Here is a 27,148-nt window from a genome sequence, read left to right as displayed (position 1 = left end):
TTGCAGAGAAACTGTCTGTATTGATTTTAAGGATATGTACTCTTTAGCCCTTGTTGCAGAGTCTGGTTTGTTTTCTGTCTATATTGACTGCCAGTGATTTTGCTTTTTCTTGACTGCTTTGTCTCTGTCCTGTTTGGCAGACTGTATTCCTTTGGTGTGTACCTGTAAAGTCAATGAATGTTTGTCCCACTCCCTGGAGTAAGCAGAAATTGAAATTACCTGTTTCATCTTTACATATTCAATCTTGTTCCTATGGGATACTGCTGAAAACTAATACAGAGCTTTGGTTTAAATGGATTTGTTGAGTGTGTTTGTTAAAATGAACATTGTTTCATATTCCCACGTTTTATATAAGAACATCTTCATTAATTTGGCTTTCTCTAAAAAAATCAATTCTGTTTAATGAAATCCAAATTTCCTTTGGCACCAAATAGCACAAAACATGAGTTTTATCTTGAAGTTTTATGTGTCTAGTGTATAGATCAATTGATCCTACTTCTTCTTTTACTAATAAATTAAGGGGTGGGGGGGAGGGGGGGTTGCAAATAGTTGCTCCAGCATAGAGAATTTGAAATATGGGCAAATTTAAATCAAGATAAATTAGAAACAGATATTCTCCCAAGATGCAGATTTCCTTCTAATATTAAGACTGCATTGGATTGGTCCTGAGCTGCACTGTGCATTTATGAAAAAAATCTGTAGGTAGAGAAGAGGTGGTGTAAGATGTACTTTTACTTTAATAATTTTTTAGGGCTCTTATTTGGGCACAGATGAGCATAGAGGTTTTTTTTGTTGAGTTTCAGTTGGGTTTTTTGTGGCATTACTTTGTTTCTTAGGATTTTGTGGGTTTTTTGGTGTTTCTGTGGTGATATTTTTGTTTTGGGGGTGGGGAGTTTGTGAGGTTTTTTGTTATTTTGTTTTGTTATTTTATGGACAACTTCGCATTCCTGGTAGGTGATTGAGGTTGAAATAATGAGGACCAGAAAATTCTGCTTATTTACTGCTCAGAGCAGTAACGTTCATCTGAGAATCTGCATTATGACACACAGTGATGCAGTGGAAGCTCCATCTGCATTCAGCTTTAAAAGTTTATGAGGTTGTTCACTGAAATACTGCATCCTGGGAGAAAGAAGCAAATGAATATATTTGTATGGTTAGCAGGTTTTGATTTTGCAGATAATCTGTCCCAGTCTTAAGTGACAAAGGTTGAAAAACAAACTCTGGCAGCAACATCTAAACCCACAAGACATTCCATGAAAGGGTTTGTAAAGGTCATAAAAGATTTTATGTCCAAGACCCAGTTATTCTTTTTGAAATGCTACTCTATGTCTGAACTTGACTGACTGGTGAATAATTAAAAAATAAAACAGGAAGGAATTTGCCTGCTATAATTATATGAGAGAAAAGTCCTACTCAAACTTTAATTTGTAAGATGATGACTCTTATGCAGGTATTCTACAAGATCCTAAAACATGTTCCCCCAGAGCCTGGACTGTGATCATGTCAATCAAATGGATCCTCTTGATTCAAAACAGAACAAAGATGGTCCTGATACTTAATTTTTAAGAAGAACCATGTATTGCATTCAGGTGGTGATAAACCCCTTTCACAAACTCTCAGGTGGCTGGACTATTTGAGCAGTTTTAAGGTCCGAGTGAGAGTCGAGGTTGTGATATGAGAATACCAACTTAAACACTTTGAGGATGTCCTGAGAAAGAGCAAACACTCCTGTCTGAAGGAATTATGGGGGCCAAAATGTTTTACCCTTGAGATTTTGCCCTGCAGTTAATCAACAGCATGGGTATATCTTCTCTGCTTTTGTGATGATGAGCCTCGACAGGTAAGACTTCTGTGGACAGAAAAATTTCACTTCTCTACTATCAGTCTGTCACATTTTGAAGAGCACAAACTTAATTTTTAAAACAAACATCTGGAAATAGAAATGTAGTTTAGAAGAAATAGAAATATGAGGTCACAGCCTTCCCCTAGCAGTCTGTTCTGAGAGCCCAGAACTTTTCCAATATTGAGTTCACTCTGACAAGAAAAGCTCCAGATGATTTTTCTGATAAGGTTGTGGGAGGTAGAGACCACACTAATGTGATTCATTGCTTGATCCAGAGTGGTCTGCAAGCTGGTGAAAGTTCATTCTTCTGCAAGTCAGTGTGGAATATGTGGTTTCTAAGGTGACTGGGGCACTCTGCCAAGGGAAGGGTAGGGGTTAATATCAGTAAATTAATATTAGAAGGCTAAATGAAATAATTTCTTCTTAAATGCCTAGAAGTAAAGCTGTGATTCCCATGAGTCAATGTTACATAGGAGGCTTGAGCAGCATCATAGTTCCTCTGCCGGAGGGAGGTAGAATTGCAGGGAGATGAGAATTATTGAAATCAAGAATGATTGAAAACAAGGATGTGTTTGTAACAGGATTTTTTTGTAACAATGGCTATGAAGACAAATGAGGTTTAGTATTTACATGGGACTATGCTAAATGTTTAATTTGCTGATGGTCAGACAAAGATTAGAATTGCATTAGATAGGAATGAAGGCTACTTATTGTTGGACTATGAGATTCAGCAGTGAAAACAAGACTGGCATTTCCAGGAGAAACTGTTGTATCCCCATTATGGTGGTCACTGCTCAAATCAGTTCTGTTCATAGAAAGATTTGTATTTGAAGAAGAAGGTAAAACAACCAGCTTACATGGATCTTGTGTGGGTGGTAAGGATGGAAATGCTACTCATCATGCTAAGTTTCTCCAATGCTTTAAGATACAGCAATGTACTTGTAGCTTCTTTTTTCCTCTAAAATGTTCCATGGGACTGCTAATGGGAAAAAGTGAGCATCATCTTTTATATCATTCCAACAAGATAACTGGGCATACCAGGTATAAATTTGGTAATTTCAGTGTCCTAGAAATAATTTATTACACAAGAGTCCAGATATCTGAGAATATATCTGCTGCTAGAAATTTCCAGAACCACAGCTCTATCAGATATAATGCCTAAACCAAATGCTTGTGTCACATTTTACTTCAGTACAACTACAAAGAAATGTTTTATATGTGTATAGGTACTTATGGCAGGATATAGAAGGAAGGTCTCAGGTGGCTGTTTGATGCTTGCTTACTGAGACAAATTAAGTTTTCACTCACTTTAAAATGATGAGGGATTTGGGGGTGTCAAGCAAAAGTACTTTGGACCTTAAAATGATGTGATGCAACTTTTTCCTTGCCATAAAAAGAACCAATAAAGCACTTCCAAATAGATGCTGACTGCTGGTGGGGACTTTGGGAAAAAATATGGCTCATCACTGCTCAGCACTTGTCTTCTTGATTTTAGTGAGTAATTAAGTTGTAGAGGCCCTTTTAGTGATCTGAGCTATACATGAGAGATTCAAAGCCCAAAATTCAATAGTGTGTGCTCTCCTGTTTCCTGACTAATCCTGTAAGGTACAGTGGGTTGAATAGATGATCCAATAAGGGAACATAGATGCAGTCAGCTAACTCTCCTATAAAAATTAATAATGAAAGCTCACTGAAATAAAGAGAAAGAAACTCACTTATGAAGGAATAATAAAATAAAACAGCTAATATGGAAAGTTGCCTGTTGGAGAATCAGATTTTGTAAGCAATTGTGTGAAGTATAAAGTGTGTGTGCTGGGCTGCCTGAGCCTGTGATTGCTGAGTTTCTCATGTCTGCTCCACATTGACAGTAACCACATTGACAGAAAGTGGCCTGGGAAGATGGCTTTATGCAGCACATCATTCAGAAAGTTTGAATGTGGGATCATTTATAAGTGCAAAAACATCTGAGATACTTACTCACTGTCCAAGGAAGTTTGCAAAAGAAATTATTACCACATATGCATAAAGTATAAACTCTGCTTCTATAGTAGGAAATGAAAGGTAGATGCAGAATTGCAGAAGCTGGTTTATTGGGTCAGTTATTAAATTGCTCCTCTATAACTTTACACACAGTGAAGTTTTTTCATTCTTCTGTGGGGAAAAGGTACATATAGAAGATGCTTTGCAAGCTATGGAACTGACCAAAATATCTATGCCGCTCTGGAAATATTTGCAGCCGTATATCACTTCACAAAATTTTTGCCAATCCTTCCCCTTTGTGTGAAGTGGAAATTTCACTTCCACCCCAGCACTTTCTCCTTGCTCCAGGACCTAATCCTTCATGCTTTCTCCAGCTCTTCTCTCCTACTCATCTCAGACCCCTAATGCTGTTTCAAGCCAGTGCAGAAACAATAAAAAAAAAAAAAAGGAATTAAATACAAGCTGCAGGTCATTCCTCACTGCAGCTCCTTTACCTTCTGCTTTGGCAGCAGCATGATGCTGCTCTCCAGCAGCTGGCAGTTTACCATACTGCAGCTCTGCAAGATAAATCAGGGGCCAAGGCAGATCAGCTGCTTTAAAAAAAGTTAGGAATTTATTTCCCTAGGAAGAATTTCAGCTACTCTTGTAGGACTGTCTGTACCAAGCCACCCTAAGGCATTATGAACTTGGCAACTTCCTCGTAGCAAACTCAACTTGTGAAATTTTCTTTTGGTGAAGGAGACTGGAAATTTTTGCAAGAAGTTTGCATATGCAGTCACCCTTCTGGAGTGCATTATAACTTACATGTCCCTTCCACATACCTGTAGCTCTTTGCTCCTGTGTCCTCAGTGCATCTGGACCAAGTAGTCTTGCTCTTCCCAGGGAAAATCATGCAAGTAGCTTCCTTTTTTGAGTTGTGAGGATACCCGAGCAGAACCTTCTTTTGTAATAAACTCAATTTGGGCCGCATCTTTAGTGAGGAACAATGACAGAATGAGAACATCTCACCTAATTCTCACTTAAAATCAATTTGGCGAGCATATCTCAGTTACAGTATTGTGTAACAAAGAAACAGTGTGAAGGCATCACTGAAATATTGCTGATTTCTTATTTTAGCTTCAAGGCCCTGGGTAAGGTATTTCAGTATTTTTGAACGTCCAACACACAGGAACTTGGATTTGAATATGACAATAAGATCCCTGATGGTACATAAGTAGATTCTTGACACTGGGAAGGCAGAGGGTGGCTCATTTACTGGGCCAGAAGTCAGTCCTACAGGTCACGCCTTTGAAGCAAATCCTCTGCTCTGGTCTCTCTTCTCCCATCAACTGGATGAAAACCTTTAAAACACTGAGTACCAAGAAATAGAGAGAAAAGAGAGGAATCCTTTGTGGCTGTTTGCTATACTTAGTCCTAGTCATCTGTAGGATGTATTTTTATCCAAAATGGCATCAGGCAAGGTCCAGCTTAGTATGACCATATTCTATGTGGTAAGGATGAGTTATAGAAATCCAGTCTCTTATGTTTTCATCACTACAGTGGAGGAGTAATAGGTTTAAAATGTTTTGACCCTTGACATTATTCATATTCAGATTATGGAATATCCCTATGACTTATTTTGCAATTATTTTTTCTGAAACCTCCCTGTTCAAAAGCAGATTGCTGTGACAGGAAACATCAGTGTTGGTGTCCCAGAAGGTTTGTGATTATGTGTGCTTCTTATGGGAGGAACTCTGATTCATTACTTGCCACCAACCTGGAGTAATTTTTCATCTGACTTCTGGGTTCTATTGGTTTCCCACACAATGGGCAAAACTCATTTTTATTTTAGCTCCAGGGTGTCTGTGAAGGTTTGGTTGGGGTTAATTAGGAACAATATATTAACTTCAGCATTCGGAATTGGAGTACTTTGCTAGGTGTCATGTGCCTGCCAAGGCTCATTCTTTTTCTGTCAGAACAGTGTTTTAGCCAATTGTTTTCTTAAAAGATGAGATTGGAAGGCAGTAGACTGGCTTGTGATGCAAATGCTCAGTCCTGAAAAAGCCAATCAGGTCACAAGCAGCTACTTGCTTTCTACAGACTATCACAGTTTAAGCAGGGTTTGAACCAGCACTGTTACTCAGAAGGGCTTTTATGTCATGGGCAGATTCTGCTCTTTCCTTTTACTGAAGAAACTGAGAGGTCTTCAGCCTGTGGCAGTTATTGTTCTCACAGATGTTAGCATCCGTCTTGTAGTGATGTTTTTCTGTGATTTTATTTCATTTTACTAGAAATCTTTATGATTCTATGGGTTGTTTTTTGTTTTGTTTGAGGTTTTGTTCTTTTTTTTTCTTTAATTGCAGGATAATTACATTTGTGTCTGCAAAGGGCAAAGCTGAACTTGGCTGTCTATATTGCATTTGGTCTTAAGCAGCAAAGGCAGTGCTGCATTAACACCTTTGGCACAGCATTAGTTGCCAATCCTGAGACCATTGGGTAGAGAAACCACACTCCTCCTCTACTTCTGTGTGTCCCTGCAAGGAGTAGGCACACCGTAGTCCTTAATGCATGTGTTTTCCTTCTTAGTTTATATTAAGATCTATAACATGAATCACAACACAGTCCTGGTGCCTGTATTATACTCCTACTGCACACACCTACAGCTGTCTCACCACAAACCAGCTCACAAATTACAGCCTCTCTCTGCTACTCTGTGATACTGATCCTGGTATTAGAATGCTGACTTATTAGCAGACTCCTCTCTAATCCACTAACAGTAACCACACTAATAAGTGCATTGCCTTGGGTCTGACTGAACACATTCAATTCTTCTACTGAATTCAGGGAGGGCAGAAGTAGGTTTAAGGTTGATAAGAAATTAATTTCCTTGGGAAAAAATTAACCATGAAAGATTTTTCTTCTTTTAATTAAATAATGGGTCTTAGGCAAGGACTGTTAAATCATGCTGTTTGTCTTGTTTATGTATTGTCACTTCTCTTGATATTTCCCCAAAGACTTGCTATTTGGGGAGAAAAACATGTTCAGTCCACCATCACTGTCTTCCTGTGTGGTAAGGGAAAACAGACATATTGTGTCATCAAAAATAGCATTGCCTGACAGCCTCTAAAAATATAAATCACACATCACTAGCTATTTTAAATATCTGGCTAAAGGAAGAAAACCTCTCCAGCACATCTCAGTTATGAAGTATTGACACATTATCATTTTACATTAAAAAACCTGAACCTCATTAGCAGAAACTTGTAATGAAGTTACTAAGCATTTTTAGCCATTTTGAACTATAGAATAGGAAGATACATTAGATTACTTAGATACTCTGAGGAGGTAGATTTGGGAAATGCCCACAGAGAAATGCTGTGAATCAATACACTAGGTACTCACTCCATCCCCTAGAGAATATTGCCCAGTTATTATATAAGCTCAAAGCCTCCATTAATGACTCAAGATCAGACTGTAACACTAAGCAAAAATCAGTGCTGAAGGGAAACCATACAAATCATGGGTTACAACTCTGGGCCCTAGCATCATCTTGAAGTGCTCTCCTCCAGTCCGGGAAAGTTATTTAGCATTTGCGCAGAAATGGATTGTGAAAATCATGCCAGCTCTTAAGGGCAGATTTTGCTTTCTTCAAACTTATCTGGATTATGGAGTTAGTAGAAGTGCAGCATCTACAGATATTTCAGCAGGCAGGATAGCAGTAGGGAACTGAATATTCCTTTTCCTTTCTCTGTTCATTCTTCAGAGAAGCTGACCAAGTTGTGAAGTATGAAAATGTGCTGCACCTTTTCATCAACCACACTAATATCATTTCCATCTCAGGCAGCACAGGACTATCTGCAGGTCACAGTACTATTATTGGGGCCAAAACCTCAATTACTATATTTTGCTCAACAAGAAGACCCAGAGTGCACTTTAGTCCTGGAAAGGGAACAATTTAAGCACTTCTGTGCAAGTAAAAATGTTTCCTTTTGAAAAATCTTAAATTTACTGCATTCATTCTTTGCCTATCCTTACTTTGCAAGTGATTTTTTCTAATTTTTGCTCTGATAGGGTGGTGATGAGGTCACCAGCAGTCTGATATTTTTTACAGGGCAGGGGCATATCCCTGTGGGCTCTGAGTTCAATTTTACCAACAGTTCTAGGGATGCCTAAAATGTCCCTCAGGGAGGATCTGACATCAGGGATCCTCTGAGGGTGTCCATCTTACCTGCGTTGCTCGGAAGACTGAAACATGTTAACAGAAATGTGCCATGGAGCAGGAAATTTAGAGCTTTCATTCTTCTGAACTGTTATTCTCCTTTAATATTAGTATTTTATCTGCATATTGCCTGCTTTTTCTTCAGTTAAAAAAAAAATATCCTGTTGACACCATGTTTACCAGCAGACATGTAATATATGAGGAGTGATTTCTGGTGATCTTGCAACTGCATAGTAGGAAGGGTAGAGGTTCTTCAGGGCTCATAACAATAATTTTCTTTTCTGTAGTCACTGTAGTCTCCAAAACCCAGGTAAGCCCTGCACTGTGAATTGGGAAGTTCTGCTATTACTGGTGATGCTTTTGACTTGCTGTGAGACCTTGAATAAAAGACAGTTCCTCTATGTTGCCTTAGTTTACCTTCCCAGACACTTTTTGTCTGTGTCTCTGAAACCTTTGGAAAACAGTCCTTTAAAATAAGAAAAAAAGTAGGTTAAAAAAGAAAAGCTTTGCACGTAACATCTTTGCATTTGCAAGTAATGACATGATGTTGTTGCTTTTTTCCTCATCTTTGAAGTTAGTCTATGGAACTGAAATAAATAGAATTTACCCTGTATATATTAGAGAATATAGGGAAGCCCTCTGAGTTGCATAGCTCCATCCTGGAATTACAATAAGCATTTGTGATGTTGCCATGCCAGTGAATATTGTCAGAGTTTAATGATCTGGTTGACATTAGATGATTTAAAACTAATGTTCTAAGTAACTTGATTAACCTCAATAATTTACTAATGAAACAGCTCATTTTTCTTTGGGAATGGCTAAGAAAAGGAACTTCTTGTTTTAAAAATGAAACTCCATGGTAATCAAAACTTTGCATTATTGTATAATTAAGAAAAGCATTGTCAATTTGAGAGAAACCATATTCTCTGTAGTTATTCATCCTCCTCTCTGTTTCTGGGAAGTGAAAATTTGCTGTTGTGTCCTGTTGATTGTGGGAGAGCATGCAGCAGAGGTTTACTGTCAGCGTGAAAAGATTTAATAGTGAATAGTAAAACAGCACAAGGTAGTCATGCTTTACTACTGCTTTGTGTCTCTGGATTTGTTTTCTGGACAGACTCAAAAAAGTGTTGCTTTTGTGCCAGAGAGCTGATGTAAAAGGTTTTCTATTTGCTAACGGTATCTTACATTTCCTTTCTGCTTGCAGAACTGTGTGATGAGTTTACAGGAGGGTCAAGACCTCCCCAGCAGAACTGGCATGAATTATTCCTTTATAGTAGTGCTGGAACACTGCTCTATGTGAACCCTCTGGATAAAGGTTGTAGTATCTCAGAATATCTGTTTCCCATAGAAGGAGAGACATAACGGTTGTGAGAAAGGGGATATGGACCATGAAGTGTTCTGCACACAAAGGTCACCATCCTGTGGTAGCTGTGCCACTGCTGCTCACTTTCACCAGTAAGACATGCCCTGGGAGAATAATAACGTGCAATCAGGACAGAGCTGTGGGTGTGACAATGCCAGGGTGTAAGTCCAGCCAGTAAGAGCAAGCAAGTCATTATCTAATGTCCTGTGAGGTGGTGGGAGACTTGTTACTTCACCAGAAATTTGTCTCTGAGTTGAGTCCTTGTATAGCAACATTTTTTAGGGTTAAAAAGAAGACATGAGGGTTTTCTGTTTAGATTTCTGTAGCTCTGAGAATGGGAACTTTGTACACTCTGGTCTGAGTCTAAAGAATAAGCAAATACTTTGGTTAGAGGTGAAGAAGAAATATTAAAATAAGGATATTTCAGAGTTACCTTGGGATCTATATTCCAGCTCCCATCTGCAAAGTGCATGTTTAAAATGTCTATGACAGGGTGGTAGATACCTCTCCATTCTGACAACTACAGACAGACCATGGCTCATGGTCTCAGCTTTGTTCTTTATATTCTGGTGTGTGTTTTCTTACATTAATACTTGGCCATGTCTTTTTTTTCTCAGGGAATGTTCTTCCAGATTCCATATTAGAATATAAGTATCCTTTTTGCTTGCAGATGATGTGCTTATCCCTATGGAGAATGAGAAAGACAAGAAGTACATTATCTGGGCAACTGGCAGACTGTGAAGACAAAAGTGTGATACATTTTGAGCTCCTGAAGCATAATAGTGGTTTGCGTGATTTCTCAATGGTAAGCTGCTTTCATTTTCTTTCCTGATGTTACCCTTATCTGAGAAATTGTAAGGCTTGAAGTATTACTGCCTAAAGTTCTTTAGAAATGCAGAGGGTTGTCCAAGTGTTCCTGCTGAAAACAGACTGAAGGGAGTAAACTCTTGCCTTGCTATGCTGTAACTGGTAAATAAAATAAATACAGACCTATCACCTTTCCAAGTGCTAGGGTTAAGGGTTGGTCATCGTCTGCCCCCAGATTTACACAGCAATTTTTCGTTGTCATGCTTCAGAAGTGAAGGAATTTCTGAAGCAGCATACGTCAACGGAAAAAGAATACTTCTGCTGAAAAAATAATGTGTTCAGGTGGCAGTGCATTTGGGTTATGAACTATTTGTGGATAATGAATTAGTCTTTCTCTAATAATCAATTTCTGCAACATCTAGGGGAGAAAAAAAAGAAGACTGTGGACACCTTCTAACTGTTTTTCCATTTTCCAAAACATGCTTCTGGCAAGATATCAACAGGAATTAATAAACATTAATAAATCTGAAAGCAACAGCTAAAAGTGTTTGATTCAGAGGTGGTAAGTACTTGCCTGTAGCCACCCTAACTGGGTGCTCTCCAAGCACGGGCAGACTGCACAGAGCAGAGAGCCCACTCTGATGGAAAGCTGTGAGGGCTTTGGCAGGGGGATGGAAGGCTCACCTTTTACAAGGAGCTGGAGATATAAAATGGCTTCTGTTAGCAGGCCAGCAGGCTTAGAAGGAAGGTCAAAAAGCATGTTTGGGACTGTGACTGATGGGCAGTACACTGGAGATAAAAGACCCTGCAACTCCAGTCTCTTGGGAAGAGTCACAGAAAAGAAAGCAAAAGATGGATGGCCTGGGGAGGAGAGCTCCAGCACAGGTGGGAATGTGCTGCCTTCTGATTTCACACAGCTGAGCAGAGCCTGGGATCCCCTATGTAAACAGCTCATGTTAGTTGGAAAAATCCAGACTGAAATCCAGAAGGTTCTTGGAGCCAGGGTTGGAGATGGTCCGCCAAAGTGGGGGCTGCATCACAGATGTGGCTGGTGTGGCGGATGTGCTCTTTCTCTCTTGTGGACAGAGGGCATGTTCCAGCTGAGGGGTAAATCCTGGATGAATCAGGACAGACAGTGGTCTGGGCTGTAGAACAGACATAGCAAACTGTGTTTGAATATTTGCAATTGTAAAAACACCAAATGGTGGATCATCTGATTCTGTAGTACCTCTGTCCTGTTGCCCTTGTCCTGCTGCCCTTGCAGTGAGGAAGTGTGGACTTTAGAGGGAGGACTTGGGAGGGATGTTGCTACTGAGTAAGAAAGCAGCATGGACTCCATGAAGGTGGCTTTGCACAACCACACTTTAATATGGAAAAACTCTTTTATAGACTGTTCTGATACATTCCACTTGATTGGCTAATTAACAAAAACACCTTTCCCACAAACAATCCTTGAGAAGGACAGAAAGAGTAGGAAAACATCACCTGCAGGTTGTTTATAATAACAAGTTATCATTGTTTCTCTACAACTCCCTAAAAAGTCTCACAAGTCTGCTGTGAGAAAACTAATCTCATTTTCTCGCTCTCTGACCAGGCGGTCTCATCCACAGAGTGAGGCCAAGGTGGAGTCAAGAATAAAAACTCTCCCAAACAGAAGCAGAAGAAGCGATGATGGCTGCAGTATCTTCATGCTGCTGTTATCCTGGCCACTTTTATTTCTTCTTGGTGACCCATACTTATTTCTGTCCATAGCTTAGCCAAATGCTTCACTTACTAACTCCTCCTTGAAAAGACAATCTCTAGTTCTCAACATTCATAAATAGTAGGATTTTAGATTTAGCCCTTCAGTATCAGTGTTACCAACTCATCCAATGAGTCTCACATATAAAGATTATATGGTGGTTACTGTAAGCATGCAGAAATGCCACATACTCCCTAAAGGACAAGGACTTGAGGGTCCTTCCTTCCCAGGGCAGCAGGACAGGACCTCACAAGTAGGAGTCTATCCTGCCATCCCAGAAGTGAGGCAGCCCCAGCCCTGAGCTATTACAGTGACCTGAGGAGGTCGCTGGGGTGAGAGAAGGATGAAAATCTTGTTTGATGATCAGAAGTCTGGATTTATTGATATATGATATATAATACATTATAACTATACTAAAAAGAGTACGAAGAGAAGTTGCATAGGCTTGCTAAGCTAAGAATAGAATAGAAAAGAATCTATCACAAAGTTCTGTGTCCAGGGAATCTTTCCCCGAGCTTGCTCCTGTGATTGGCCCTTAATTGTACACATGGAACATGAACCAATCACAGGTGCATCCTATTGCATTTCACAGCAGCTGATAACAATTGTTTACATTCTTCTTCGGGGGCCTTTGCTTCCCAGAAGATGCACAAATCCCAAAGAAAGACTTTCTATGAAAAAATGTCTGCGACACTGGGCATCAGGGATGGGATGGGATGGGATGGGATGGGATAGGATGGGATGGGATGGGATGGGATGGGATGGAATGTGGACCCAACTCAGTGGGGCTCTTGTCCAGCCAGAGCTGTGGGATGGCAGAGTCCAGCTCTGCTGCTTCACTGCTGGGGCAGGTTCTGATGGTCCTGGGCATGCTGGGCAGTGGTTACAGTGAGACAGAGACAGCCAAGGCTGGTGATACCCTCAGGGCCTGGCTGTTACAGTGGGTGGCCTCCAAGAACCCAGAAAAACTTCAGCAGCTGACGTGAGCGTGTCTAGAGAATGGCATACGAGAAATGACAGGCTCGTTCCTAGCTAATGATGACCCTTGAGGACAGCGTGTGGATAACAGATGATGCAGGATTCCCTCCAGTAAGCAAGTGCAAATCTTTGGACAGGAGCTGCTGAACCCACTTATTCATCACTGATGTATTTGCTATGGGAAATAAACACTGTGCCTAGGTAGGAGTCAGTAAATAGAATCAATAGTGTTCAGTAGTTCCTGCTTGTTGTAAGCTACATTTTAATGGAAACCTTCCTGGAGAACACTTTTTTTTGGAGCTAAGCCAATTTTCTGCTCAGGCACAGGAAAGTAATTATTTTTCTAATTGGCTTCCTCAGTACAGCAGATGCATATGAAAGATTGTTGATAAAATGATAAAATATGTCATTAATAATAATTTTGATCATCCTGAATATTGTCTAGAAAGGAAAATGAACCCAAGCCTAAGGTTAGTGAAACAGAGCTAGAAGAGTTTATAGCAGGGGGGTGAGGAAAGAGACAAACAAAAAAGTGGATGCCCAGATGACCTGCCAGAGGTAAGATTCATGAAGAGAGGCAGGACACACACAGAGAAGATAAAAAGGGATCCTAGAAAGGATAAACCCACGAATTTCTGATTTTTTTCAGGATTCCTGCATAGAGAATCAGAACTGTTCTGAGGTAGAGGTGTGCACAAGCCCTTTCCCTTTGGTCACAAATTAGAACTTCAGCTAACATTTTTGATTTAAGTAAGGTGTTATATAGAAATCATTTTAGCAGATAGTTGAATGTCTTCACAGGTAGCAGTTCAGGTCAGTCAGGGTAAATTCTTGGAAATATTTTGTTAACTTGAAAAAAAAAGTTGAAAAGGGACACAACAGGAGATAACTTGTTCTCATTAAAACTCAGGTATAAATCACAGTGCCCTTGAAGTTCTTCTCATTACCTTTAACCTCCATCTTCAGCAAATGTGCAGAAAAATATCAGCTCAGCAGTGTTAGTCTCAGTACAAAAGAAAACATTTCTGTAGGAAATCTAAGGATTCCTCAATCCTTTTATTTGTGACGCAAAACGGCTGAAACATTGAAATGTCACAGACCCCATTTATGGAAACCCTGTTATAGGCTGGAAAAAACACATGCATGCACAGCAGCCTGAAGAAAGGAGGATGACAATCTTTCTTTTTCTGTTTAATACACTTGTGTGTGAACTAAAGCCAGTGAGGATAAAAGTCAGCACTTTGGGGAAAACCTTAAGCACCAGCATGTGAGAACTTTTCATGCTGAATCAGACCAATGCTTCATCTTGTTCTGACATCTTATCTTTGAAGAAGGCTACCAGTGCCTTGGTGGGCAGGTGATTAATGTAGAATAACCTGTGCATAGGCAGAATTTCTTCCTAATCTTATCAGAGAAGGTTTGGGATTTGCTGAGCTGTATGAAAAGTTGCACTCTTAAACAAGTAGATTTTAAAATAGTCATAAGTTCTAAAAAATGCAGTTACAAATATAGTGGGTGGGGTTTTTTCAAGTCCTTGTCCTCTAATGTGATTTGCTGTGACTGATCCACATCAAATTCTGCATTGAATTCATCCTTTTAATCTGACAAGGCAGGAATCTCCCTGTAAGGATCACTTATTCTGGTTTCACTCAGCATATTTTATTTTCTGTTTGAATTTCTGTGGCTCACACTTGTTAAAACAATTATTCTGTTGCTGGGAGAAGAGAAACAAGAGAGAAAATGGTCTGCATCCTGCTTCACATGTTAGTAGTTAAAATAACTTCAAATAACACATTTCAGGCATCCTTTTGTGTAAAATGTTTTTGGTGTATATTTTCATCACCCCTGAAGGCCTCTTCCACCCTTGTTACTGTGGTAATTATTTCTCTTAGCACTAGCCAGAGCAGCTGGCAGAATGGTTCAGGCCTCTCTGTTAACATCTGGCACCTCCTCACACTGCCCTTGCTACAGCTCTTACTAACCAATTGTGGAAAATATGTTGTGTACACACACATTTTTTTTGGTAATTCCCTGCCTCTCTTCTGAAAATCTGGGGCTTATCCCAAGCCATCTTGCTCATATTGCCTGAAATGTTCACTGGGATCACTATACACTTCAAAATGTAAAGTTTATCCTTTCCTTGAGTAAGGAACAGCTTCTTAACAGTAAATCCTTCCCAAGGCTCAAAACCCCTGGGTGAGTTGAGAACACTTGGTTGTTCATAGAGTTTTTGTACACCAGGTGATGATGAGGGAAGGTTATTATCAGAAGTTGTGGGTCTCCTGTTGGCTCTGACACTGGTTTGTTAACAAATTCTTTCACATCTGTGCCACTGTTTTCCCACTCACATCCACCTTCTCTAGTCATCTTCTTAGGCACAAGCTGCTTATTTTATTCATGTAAAGCCCCAACAAAGGAGGTTTCAGTTTCAGCTGGGTTCCCTGGCTACAGCAATTAATTTTACCAATTTCTGCTTTGCAGAAGTGGAGTTGGTGTCCAAGCCAGCTTCTGCAATAATAAAAATTGAACCTCAAGTTTAGCAGAATTAAATCTGATGTTATCAGAGAGATAAAATTAATTTTTCATTAGTCTTGAATTTCTCATATAATTCTTTCTAATGCATTTATCTATGAGCTCCTGAAGCTGCCCATTCAGCTGCTTCTTCATTGGAAATCTGCCTTCTTTTACCTGTTCCTGGACACCTGCAGTCCCTTTAAAAAGTGGGGAGCGAAGAGCAGAAGCATGTGTAATAATAACACTTCAGATGACCAGACTAATGCCACTGCACAATACGGAAATGAAAACCAGACTGTGGCTGCTTCTGGGTCAGCTACTGAAAGGAGCAGGAAATCCTGTCATTGTGACTAGTCTGGGAATGCTCCCTGCCGGCCAGCAATGATTTTAGTTCTGATTTGCTAGTTGCAAAGGTTGAGGTTAAAATTATGTTCTTCTCTACATTTGTCCCCAGCTGCTTTGCAGGGAATCTCAAAGGCTTTCTAAATTTGACAATGAAAAAGAGAGAATACTGCAGGATATTTGTCCTTCTCTTCCAGTTGAAGGCAAATATTTCCCTGTTCAGAGTCCCATCCTTGTGGCCTGTCTTTGTTTGCCCTGGATATCACAACTGGTTTTCCATAGCAAGAAGATGGAAGCAATGGTTTCCGTAATCATTACTGCTAAAAAGATGGCATTACTTAATTGCATGACTAGAAGACAGCTGCAGTAGAGGTCATTTTGGCCTAGAAAAGCTGCTTTTGATGTTTAGAAAAAAAAATACTAAGGGAGTGTAGGAACAGGTTAGATAAGTTAACTTTTTTTTTTCCTGAGGTGAAATACTAAAGAATCTTATAAATGAAACTGGAATTCATCATTAAGGTGCATTAAGGTGTCCCCTTTTTCTGTTAAAAGCTGTACAGAGCAATTAGGAGTCTTAGCTTTGCATCAGAAGATACTGAAATTATGTTTTTCCTCTGTTTCTTCCTAAGAGGATACTGAGAGGATATGTGAAGAGGAATTTTCCATTGTGATGGTGAAAAGCTGATTTTTGCCTTCATATAGAGAACAGGCTTGATGATGTCTTTAAATGGTGAAGATAACAAGATATTTAAGGGCCCTAAATGTGCTTCTATTGGTAAATTCCCATTTGGTACAGTACCTCCTTATTCATATTCTCATAAAAGCCAATAAAATACACCATCTGTAGGACACAGGGAATGAGGGATATTAAATATCTTCTCTGATACCAGGGATTTAAGTGTTGCCAGGAACCACGGTACCTAGCAAAAACCCACCTCTGACCTTGACAGTAGAGACTGTAAAATAGAGATTTTATTACTGAAACACAGATAGTCTCCTGCTGTGTGTGAAACTTCAGCACAAAAGGAGCTGGGTGTTTTTAAGCAAACCATTTGTAACAAAAGATGTTTTTCTCTCTCAGACAATTGTTGAGAGAAAGTGACAGACTCTTACTGTTCAACAACCTTTAGAGATTTTTGTTCCAAGGCAAACAGCATGAGGCTGGTGTAATCAATTGCTATTTGACAGAGTGATAGAAATGCATATGCTACACTGTAGCTAAAAACCTGTCCAGAAACAGCCAGAATGGCAAATGGCCAAACACATGTGGACAACAGCATGGCCAAAGTGTAATCCTTACCCTTTATTAACTAATGGACCAAATAAAACAGGTGAAATTGAATCTTTGTTTCTAGGTGAGACTTTATGTTTCATTCAGAAAAAAATGTTATGATGGACCAATTATTTTCAACTTGGTTTAGGTTGGAACCTTTTCTCATTCTTAGCTCTGTTCTGGGGGCAGGGGAGGGAGCACAGAAAAGTTATTATGGGCTGCCAAAATGCAGAAAAGGCTGGTTACAGGAAAATTATATTAACATATCCTTGCAAAATTATCACTAAAGAATATTAGGTAAGTCCTACTATAATTTGTCCCATTTTCACAATTGCTACAAGGAAAACTTTATTCAATAATGCAATACCATTTTAAAGCATTATATCTCTCTCTAGATGCTGTGATCTGTCTTCATTTCCCCACAATATTTAGCCAGCTAGATTACCTTTTTAACTGTCTTTTAAATTCCCACACATTGAGTCCAGACATGACCAACAAACAGCAAACAGCTTCCTTCTGCACACTATAAACTTATATCCTCCATCCCTTCCCACAATGTGCAAGTTTGGTTATGGCACCCTGACCAATGCCAGTTTACAGTGGCAGCACCACACTTGCTGGGTAGGCCTTGCACCACCACACCATTGGCCAGTGAAAGACTATTTTGACTGCCTCTATTCAGCTTGAAGATCCATGTAGGGGTAAATGGAGCTGAAATTGTGATCCTCTTGTGACAGGGAGGAACAGCCTCCCCTAACTACTTGTCTGATGACATGAAGACTCATGAAATATGGGAGGTGTGACACTATGGGACTTGCAGTTAGGCACATCCTTAACATTGTCTATCTGTAATATGCAGTAGCTGTTGCTGAACATGTTTTGACTATAATTACAGAGCCTATAGAGAAGCTACAGGTCCCCTTTAGTACTGGACTCCTTTCTTTCAGGCAGGACTTAGTCTGAGCACGGCTACGAATCCTGCAAGTTATGCCAAGTGAATGGATGGCTGCTTACTCTGATTTCTGCTGAGCTTCCTGGTTCTTCAAAAATTAACCAGCAAGTAAAGCCAGAAACAGACAAGTACTGAAATCAGTAGGTGTGACTGTACACCTAAACCCCACAGGTGGAAGCACAACTGCCATAAAGCTCCACATTATACTTTATTTACAGTTGCATTGCATTGCTACAGGATGCTCTCTGGCATCACTGCTGACCACTGTCACCAGCCATGAGAAGTCCCTGTGACTTTTCTGGAGAGGATAAGGGAGGATTCAATTTTCCTTTTTGAAGTTTTGGACAGTGATAATTGTTTTTATTTGGAGGTAGGGTTATTTTTACTATTTTCCCCGTTGATCAATTTGATATCACTAAGCAGGGCTGTGAGGCTGCACAAAAGGGGTGAATATATCAGGGAAGGGAAATAGTACCACCTGTGGTAAAATGGCATGAAGTTCCCCTAGCAAGATGGGCAGGTAAAGGTGAGGTGATTCTGTGTGCCTCAGAATCTTCAACCTTATCACTTTCTTTGATTATTTTCCTTTTAAGCAAATTTTCTTCAAGAAGGGAATCTTTTAGAGAAACAAAGACATCTTTGTCTTTTTCACATTCTTTCACTTGGTGTCAATTCCCAGAGATGTCAAATAGCTTAGCAGGTGGCACTGGTGATAATACGGTCTTGAAAAGTTGCTGGAATCAATTTCTGCATCAGTTATTGCTTATGATTGTCTTGCTTGGGAAATCTCTTGTTTCATGGAAGCTGCTGGGCACTACTCAGGCTCCCCACAGTCATGCCATGGCATGAGTGACTGTGACCCAGCAGTGGCAGGCAGCAAGAGATTGTACCACTTAGCTTTCTTTTGCTACAAAGCACAGCCCTGCCTTCAGGCTGATGTGCACTGTGTCTTGTCACACTACTCTATGCCACATCCTCGTGTCAGCGATGGTGCCAGCTCTATTGCTCTTCAGTGCCACAAAGCTGTGCCAAGGACCACTGGGCGATCATGGATCGAAGCCAAAAGAGTCTGGTGTGAGGGTTCAGATAGTGCCACATATCACACAACTGCCTGAATGATTTCTCAGACCTTTGGGATACAAAGTTATAGCTGTAGCCCAAGTAGATTTTGTTGTTGTGGGTTTGGGTTTTTTAATATATAATTCCTGTGTCTTTCTCATTTCCTCTAATATGTTTAGTAGCTCTGGATCCTCTAAAGGCAACAATATACTGGCAGAGGCTCTTGGGAACTGTTGGTTAAAATTCTGCTGCCAACACGATGAGCGTTTTAGGACAATTTCCTGGACTGGGAGATCAGCCCATCTCTGAATATGATCAAAGCTGCCAATGTGTATCTATTGTGCCTATCTATGACACACATAAGGACCACATACAAATCTAAAAATAGCACCACTGCTTACAAGAAAAAAACCCCACTCATTCTCTGTGATGACTATTGTACACACAGACTCATAACTCTAAATCTCATGAGGACAAATCTTGCTTTTTTTTCAATAGTAACTTTGTTAAGAATAAATTAATGGAAGGAAATGGTAAATTGGAATTGATCCTCTATCAGTACTAATCAGAAATGAGTTTTAGGGCAACATATGGGATTTCTTTTCTTGGAAATACTCTGAAAGAACCCAGTTTTTCAGAAGGCAGATGATTTGAACTTCAGACTTCTTTCACATACCTAAACTTTAATAACCAAAATGGTCGCACCTCACTAGTTGTTGTAGAGATCAAGTATTCAGTCTCTAATGAAATTAATCCAGGCCTTTTGCAAGCAACAGTGTCAATGAAGTTCCTAAGCAAAATCACATTTTCTGGCAAGAAAGTCAGATGTAAATGTCAGGTGAGCAGATCAATGCTTGCAGCAACAAACACCAACTTAGTCATCTAAAATGTTTTCAAAGCAGAGAAAGAAAAAAAAAAAGAAACAAAAAAGAAAGAAACATTTCTGATGTGTTTTTGAAGGTCATGCTTTCCTCCTTCTGCAACTGATGGTGGCTGCTGGGCACAAGTTGACTAAGGTTTGCTGTGATTATGGTCTCAGGCAGTGCAATTTAGTCATATGGGCAACTGAGCAGTACAAGGCATGATCACATTCTGAAAAAATGTGTTCTAAAATGAGCACAAGATACTCTGCAGGTAAGGCAGTCATTTCCTCTGTAGTCAGACCCATAGAACTTGAATGTTTCCAAAATATATATTGGCTTGGGAATATACACTGACCTGTCTCAGCATGATAAGGTCTTTCCTGATCCATATAGGTACTAGAAACAAGCATGACAATTGTAACATAACAGTTTAAAAACACTGAACAATACTGCTCTGGTTGCATCTGTAGCTTTTGTTATCCTGGCTACACTTAACCCTTCTGTGTCCTGTTCAGTGACTGTGGTGATTCATTTGTGTTCATCAATTTTTTTTTTCAGTTTTTTCTTTTTTTTCCAGTTTTTATTGTGTTCAGTAAGCTGACTCCTTGAGGCTTACATTAAGAAATATGAAAGCACTTTTGGTGGTGATAAAGTTCCCATTTTGCTGAAGCTGTAGAAGCTGTGAGTTTAAACCATGCATGTGCATCCTCCTCTTGTGATAACTGTAACCTGTACAGAGCTTGGCTGCGAGGTTTAATAAAGGTTTCTTTGTCAGAATTAAAAGGGCTGATGGAGTGATGCTAATTCTTACTACTTTAAATCATCCTTTTAATTTAAAGATCTGGTGATTTATGCGAACTTCTTAGCAGCACTCGTACTGTAATCATTCTGGCAGTTGGCAAGTAGGAAGTAGTATCATTCCTCTCCTCTTTCCTCGGCACATCTTGGTCCACTGAAGACATTCTGATGCCACCCGCAGGAGGACTCAGGTACTTTCAGCAGTTCTGTCCTAATTTACAGCAGCTCTCTGCCCTTTTAAGGGTGATTTAGCAAAACAAGCTGGTAATATTAGCAAGCAGAGGGGACGTCGAGGCATGTAGCTGTGTGGGCACATAACTACAGGGTGATATTCAAAGCCCTTATTTGATCTGTGCCTCAGAATGAGAAGTATTATTTTAGTGCTGGAGTGTAAGATAGAGAACAGAAAGCTCCCTCTTCGTGTTCATCTGGATTCAGGCAAACACAGATGGAGGTTAGACCCTGCTCCTTCCTTCTCACAGCCCCCTACCGCAGGTTATCCCGGGCGTAGGCTCCAGCCTACAGCTAGACCACAAATCTGTTCTGTGAGAGTCCTGCCAAAGCCACAGATGCATGAGGTCTCCCTTATTCCTGCAGGGCATCCTGTGTTTCTGGCTGTTTTCTAGAGAGCCGAGCACAACATCCAGCATGCTGGTGTGCAAGAGGCTGTGTCCCACTGGCAGGAGGCAGTGCCGGGGTGCTGTCACAGCTCCCAGCCATGACACAGCACGCAGAGCCTGGGAGCCCAGCAGCCTCGCCCAGCAGCTATTCTGGGACAGCACAACCTGCCTTTGTATTAATTCACAGATTTTCCCTGGAGGCTTCACCTATGCAGATCTGTGCAATATGGTCCTGCTGCTATTAAGCTAACGGCTTGTGAGATCCAAGTAAAATTAAAGGAAATCTTGGCTTCCTGGAGAACTTGATTACCTTTATGGTTATGCTATTAAGTACTGGTACATAAGGAAAAAAAAAAAATCACAGTTTTACAAAACAGTAACAGAGAAGAGATAAGCAGAAAAGACAAGGGAAATCATAATGTTTATTATATTTAAATGAGTTTAGATGTATAGTTCTCACTGTACCATGAAAGGAATATAAGTTTATTTCTGTGAGTTCATAAATAGAGTGACTTTTTTATTTTAATGCTGGTAACAAAATACTGGTCAGCAGGATTTTTTGCATAATATCCTCAGTAAAATGCTGCTTTTTGTTGCACTTTATCAGCAATGTGAAAAAAGATCAGGTTTACTGTGTATAGTTTTAACATTTGCACCACTACCATGTTGAAGTCTCTAATTACAGAATCATGGTATTCTGACGGAGGACTTCAGCTGTATCCCAAGAGGTGTCTCAAAATTTTTAATTTGGAAGGCTTGTGATGCGTGTTCCTGGTTTGGGCTAGCAAATGTGTTTGCTTGCCTGTTCTGTGTTTCACACTTCACAGTGTCAGGAGCAGTAGTCCAGGGTTTGCCAGCTCAGCAAAACCTGGCATCAAATTCACAGCACACACTGACTGGCTTCTGTCTCTCACTCCTTTCCTGAAAAATTCGCATCCCTGGAGATACCTTCTTTTCAAAATATTTTATGTTTTTATCTTTATGCCTGTTTGGAGGAGAATGGGGTGAAACTGCACCATCTACCTCTTAGTGGATATGCTTTGGGAGCTCTGTCACTGTGAAATCATTGTGCCTCAGATAGGTCTTCATCGGATTCTTGTGAGGTAGGGAGGGGGATTTGATAATAGAGATGGGGAGCTAGGGCACAAAGATGCCCTATTCTGCAAATACTTGGGCACTTATTTAACTGACAAGTATGAATCCAATTCCCTGTGTAATCTGAGGATTTCTGGGAAGCCAGCCAAACTTTTAACAAGAACTCACTTTGGCATCACCACAGTCGCTCGGCAGATCAAGAACTGAGTGGCTGCCATGGGTGGGCAAAATCAATCAGTGAATCCTGATATCCCAAGTCCTTGTGCTGTGTTTTAACTGTAAGAACTCTCTTTTTCCTTAGTTGGGGCCATCCTATCCCTTCTCCCCGTTAGGACATTTAGGGAGGCACTGCAGAGTCAGCAAGTGCCCTGATGCCAGGAGAAGCAATAGTCCCACAGCAGCCATCCAAGCTTGTTTCATTCTTTCAGGCTGGCACTGCTTCCTCCTTACCTTGTGGGCTCCGATGCATTTTCAATTCTGTGAAACTGAGAATTCCGCCGGCATGTGGACGTTACAGCCCGAACTTACCGCAATGTTTAACTCACTGGAACCACTGGTTGGACTTAATTACTGGCGGCCCCTCAGCAGTACAAGCAAACTGCATCGGGTGTGCTGAAGGGGCTCTCGAGAAGAGCTCGGGGCTCTCCGCAGGGAGGGCAGACAGGGCAGAGAGGGCAGAGCCTGCCCAGCTGCCGTCGGTGTCCGCTGCTCCCTCAGGGCGGGCAGAGAGGTGCACGGGAGCCCCCGAGGGTGCCCGGCTTCTGTCGGTGCCCGCCGCTCCCCGCAGGGAGGGCAGAGAGGGCAGAGAGGCGCAGGGGAGCCCCGGAGGGTGCCCGGTGCCCGTCGGTTCCCGCCGCTCCCCGCAGGGGGCGCTGCCGGGTTCGGCGCCTCCGGCGCGGCCGGGCCCGGGGCGGCTCCGCGCGGGGGCAGCGCCGGGCGCGTCCCGCCCTCCCGCCTCCTCCCCGCGTCCCCTCCCCTCGGCCGCGCTGGTGGAGCCGCCGGGCTCCCTCGCTCCTCTTCACATGGGGCTTGCCCTGCCGGCGGGACGGCGCTCCTGCTCTCCCGCCGACCGCTGACAGGGACCCGGCGCGGGAGAAGGGGGCTCGTCGCTGCTGCCGCCGGCGGGCAGGTAGGAGCGGGCGGGCGGCGCACCTGAGGGGACTCGGGGAACGGGCGGCGGCGGGACGGGCGCGCCGGGCTCTGTCGCCCCGGCCGGCGATGCGGGAACGGAGGGAGCGCACGTGGAGGGAGCGCCTCGCATCCCGCCCGCCTCCCTCCGACCCTCGGTGCCGCCGCTCCGGCAGGGTCTTCCCTGCGCGGTTTCGGGATGCTCGGGGAATCCCCGCCGGTCACTTGCGGGCTTATCGCGGGCGGATTCTCTTCCCGGCTGCCGCGGGGAGCGGCGCAACTTCAGGGAGGAACCCGGGCGGGGACGCTGATCTTCCCCGTTCGCCCAAAGGGGATGGTGTTTGATTAAAGAGCCGCGGATCTCCCTCTGTCTGTTCCATCTTTTGTCTGTCAGGAGAACAGGTCCGTTACTTGTGAAATGATTCTATGTCAGTTCAGGTGTTGTTACTTTTTTTCCTCTACCCTACCAAACACAGTTGGTAGATTAAAACACAGGATGAATTCCTTACGCCAATAAAGTGAGCGCTATGGGTTTGCCGAGTTCATATACTCTGATGTTCTCATAGCTCAAAATAAACCTTTTCATTAAAAAGGAGAAAACCGGAATCAGTTCTCAGAGCTTTTGATTGATTAGAGCTCCCTCATGGAAATCAGCGGGGAGTTTTGCCTGATTAAGAGCTGTAAAATTGTCCTGAGATTTGTTACACAACTGGCTGTAGTTGTGCAGTACGGGCTCAGTTAGGTAACTTTGCAACTGGATCTCATTTTCACCGGTCCAGCTGAAGTACTTTCAAGTCAAATTCTTTTCATTTCTCTTCTTTAAGCCCTCTCCGCTTGACGTGTACAAGGTAGGGGGAGGACTCTTTTTACCTGCCTTAAAGAAGAGTAAACGTGTTGGGTAAACAGGGAAGCTGGTGACATCCTTTGGAGAGACAGTGACTGCAGTTTAGAAATGCTCCATGTGTTTTGCGGGCAGTGCCAGGTTAACTCTTTCATCCTGAACGTGTTTTATTTTGCTTGTGTTGCAGTTGAGCTTCAGATGCTCTATTTAATAACCAGGGACTCAGCTGTAGCCGAAGGTGTATAGACATGCATGTAATCATAGTCCCTCCAGCAAAGAGCATGCTTTCTGGTGTGATTATGCACAAATGTTGCAGAAAACAGAGCATTGCTCCCAGAATAGCTTGGAGGTTTCAATTTCCACACATGTGAGCTGACTATTCAGTTACTGCTGTTCTGTTTTTTTCTATGCTGCCGAAATACCTGACAGTAAGCAGTTTACAGAATCCAGTCACTTGGTTGTGGAACTTTTCTTCTTGCTGCAGCTGCAAGAGTTTATGTGAAATTGCTTTTTTTTTTTTTTAAGGCAGGAAAGTAGGTAGCATAAAATGGAAACTTTCTTGCCCTTCAAGTAGCAGCAACATAGGACCAAACTTGGGGAGGGTGGAACAAACAAAACTCAACATTTTTCTTTGGGTTTGTAATTACTTTCAGAGGAGAAGTGCCATCCCAAAGGAGTTTTTCTCAAGTTTGTTCTTGGTTCCTTGAAATTTCAGGTGGTGTAGGTCTGATCTAGCTATTCAAATGAGGAAAGTTGTATTGTATTGTGGTCTGTGGAGTTCAAATGCACATTACTGGAAAGCTTCAAAAAGCCTTAAAATAGTCTTTAGTGGGGCAAGTGTATTTGCTATGTTTGGGACAATTGCAATTCCATTTAAACAAATAGGGAGTGTTTCTGAAACAGGGCATAACTCTGTTGGCTTTGGTTTTCAGTACTGGCGTTCCCAAACTGAGACCACAATCCAGGATGAATCCTTTGCATGTAAATTCAGTATCTCCAGATACATGTGTTGGTATTGCTAACCTCATTGGAGGTTGGATACCTAATGTCTTTAAGGATAAGTCAATGGAAAAAACTCAAGAGTTAGATGAACAACTTTCCAGAGCTAGGGCGATGGAAAACAAATTGTGTATCACTGAAGTTAAAAGTATTCAAAAAAGCTGTTAATAACATTCAAAAGGAGATCCTTAATATGCATGTGAAGGGCATTATCAGTTTGTGGAGCTCAGTAGCCAGCAGGCAGCTGAGCTATCATGCTTAACTGTCCATCTTCTAATCCTTGGGTAGAGATTTTTCTAAACCAGGGTGCTTAAATGTACCCCAGTTTGAAGCATTGAAATGAGGTGAATTATGGTGAACTAATTCTGCTCAAGAGATTGGATATTTGCAACTTGAACAGAAAAACTATCTTCTTAACAGTGTGCCAAAGCCTGGAGATCTCCCTGCATAGCGCATCTAATGGGATGCACATTGTGGTGTTCTGTGTTCAGTGCTGCTTTAAAAGAGATTTTTCTGTGGCAGATATCACTTATATATCACAATTGTTGATTTGCCTTCACGAGGTGGGCTAAACAGTGTCGTGGATATGTAGAGATTAAATGCCTTGCTGAGTTTGAAAGAGCAAAACATTGAGGCCAGGTTGAAAAAGGTCTAGACTGGCAGTTCGATCTGGCTTGTCTGCCTTGTTTGCTATAGATTGTTTGAGCAGCTCTTTCTAGGTATTGCATTCAATGGTTGGCTGACAACATTCAAAGTCTGATTTGTTTTTCTATTACATTCCTTTCTATCTCTTTGCATGCACATGGTATCTGGTAGTTTATCATGCTGTCATAGCTTCCCTTTTCCTGGGTTTATTATTTTGATGGTTTAAAATCCTCTATTAGTCTCCGTGCAAAAACAAGGCTCTGTTAATGGATAGTTGGAGTGGTGAAATTTGAATGTGAGATAGCCAGTGGTCAGCATTACGGTTCATGTGCAACATCAGTCAGCAACACTTCGCATAAATACCCAATCTAAAATTTAATATCATCCGCTGTAGGGAATCCCATTGAAAAGGTGACTTTAGGTAAGCAGGAGGTTCTGACTGGAGGATGAAGGATACATACCTACGAAGAGCTGTGCCAAGGCTGATGTGAAAATGGTAACTTGGGGTTGAAGCATTTGTGACTCAAAAGTGTAAGTCCATTTTTACTCATAAAAACTGCAGTGTACAACTTTAGGGTGCCTAAGTATTTTCAGTCTTTTTGCAAGATGCCTGACAGCAAAACCTGCAAAGTAGCCTGGTCTGAGTAGTTCTGCTTTTGTCTGCCCTTGGAACTGAAGTATTCTTTGCTGGTGCAGTTGCCAAGATGCTAGTTGTTGGTAGAGAGAGGTTTTTATTCAGTTTATATTCACATTTGAGTCACTAAAGACCCTCATGTTGTCTCCCATTAATCAGCCAACTGTAGTTGCTGTCTTTAAGCAAATGAAGTTGTGATAATTTGCTCCTGCTTGCCCTTTTATGCTGCAAATGATACACAGCTGTGAAGTTGCCATCTAGCTTTGACTCAGGATGCATTCTTCTTCCAAGTGGTGTGCAGTCCTCAAACAGCCTGGATTCTCAGAGAAAGGTAGGTCTGAGAGTGGCATTTGTGACCTAGAAAAAAGCTACACAGAGATAAGGGGAGCTACATGCATGCTTGAAAACTAGCACATTCCCAAGTGTTTTGGTGAATAAGCTGGAATGCTTTGCTGAATCACAGCTGTGAGGGTGC

The 27,148-nt window shown here is 41.5% G+C and overlaps 1 protein-coding gene across 2 annotated transcripts in view; it reads left to right on the top strand.

The window, feature by feature from the left end:
- Window positions 1-23,382: 23,382 nt before the first annotated feature.
- CPNE4 (copine 4) overlaps window positions 23,383-27,148 on the top strand; it is a 228,598-nt gene continuing 224,832 nt past the window's right edge. For both annotated transcript variants that reach the window (XM_054273332.1, XM_054273331.1), the window contains exon 1: window positions 23,383-23,555. The gene's annotated coding sequence lies outside the window, so the exon portion shown is untranslated. The remainder of the gene's footprint in view (window positions 23,556-27,148) is intronic.

The sequence above is a fragment of the Melozone crissalis genome, unplaced genomic scaffold, assembly GCF_028551555.1.
Source record: "Melozone crissalis strain CALT ecotype California unplaced genomic scaffold, PUWL_Pcris_2 ptg000016l_1, whole genome shotgun sequence".
NCBI classification, from domain to species: domain Eukaryota; kingdom Metazoa; phylum Chordata; class Aves; order Passeriformes; family Passerellidae; genus Melozone; species Melozone crissalis.
Note: the sequence above shows the minus strand (reverse complement) of the source record. Positions and strands in the feature narration are given on the sequence as shown.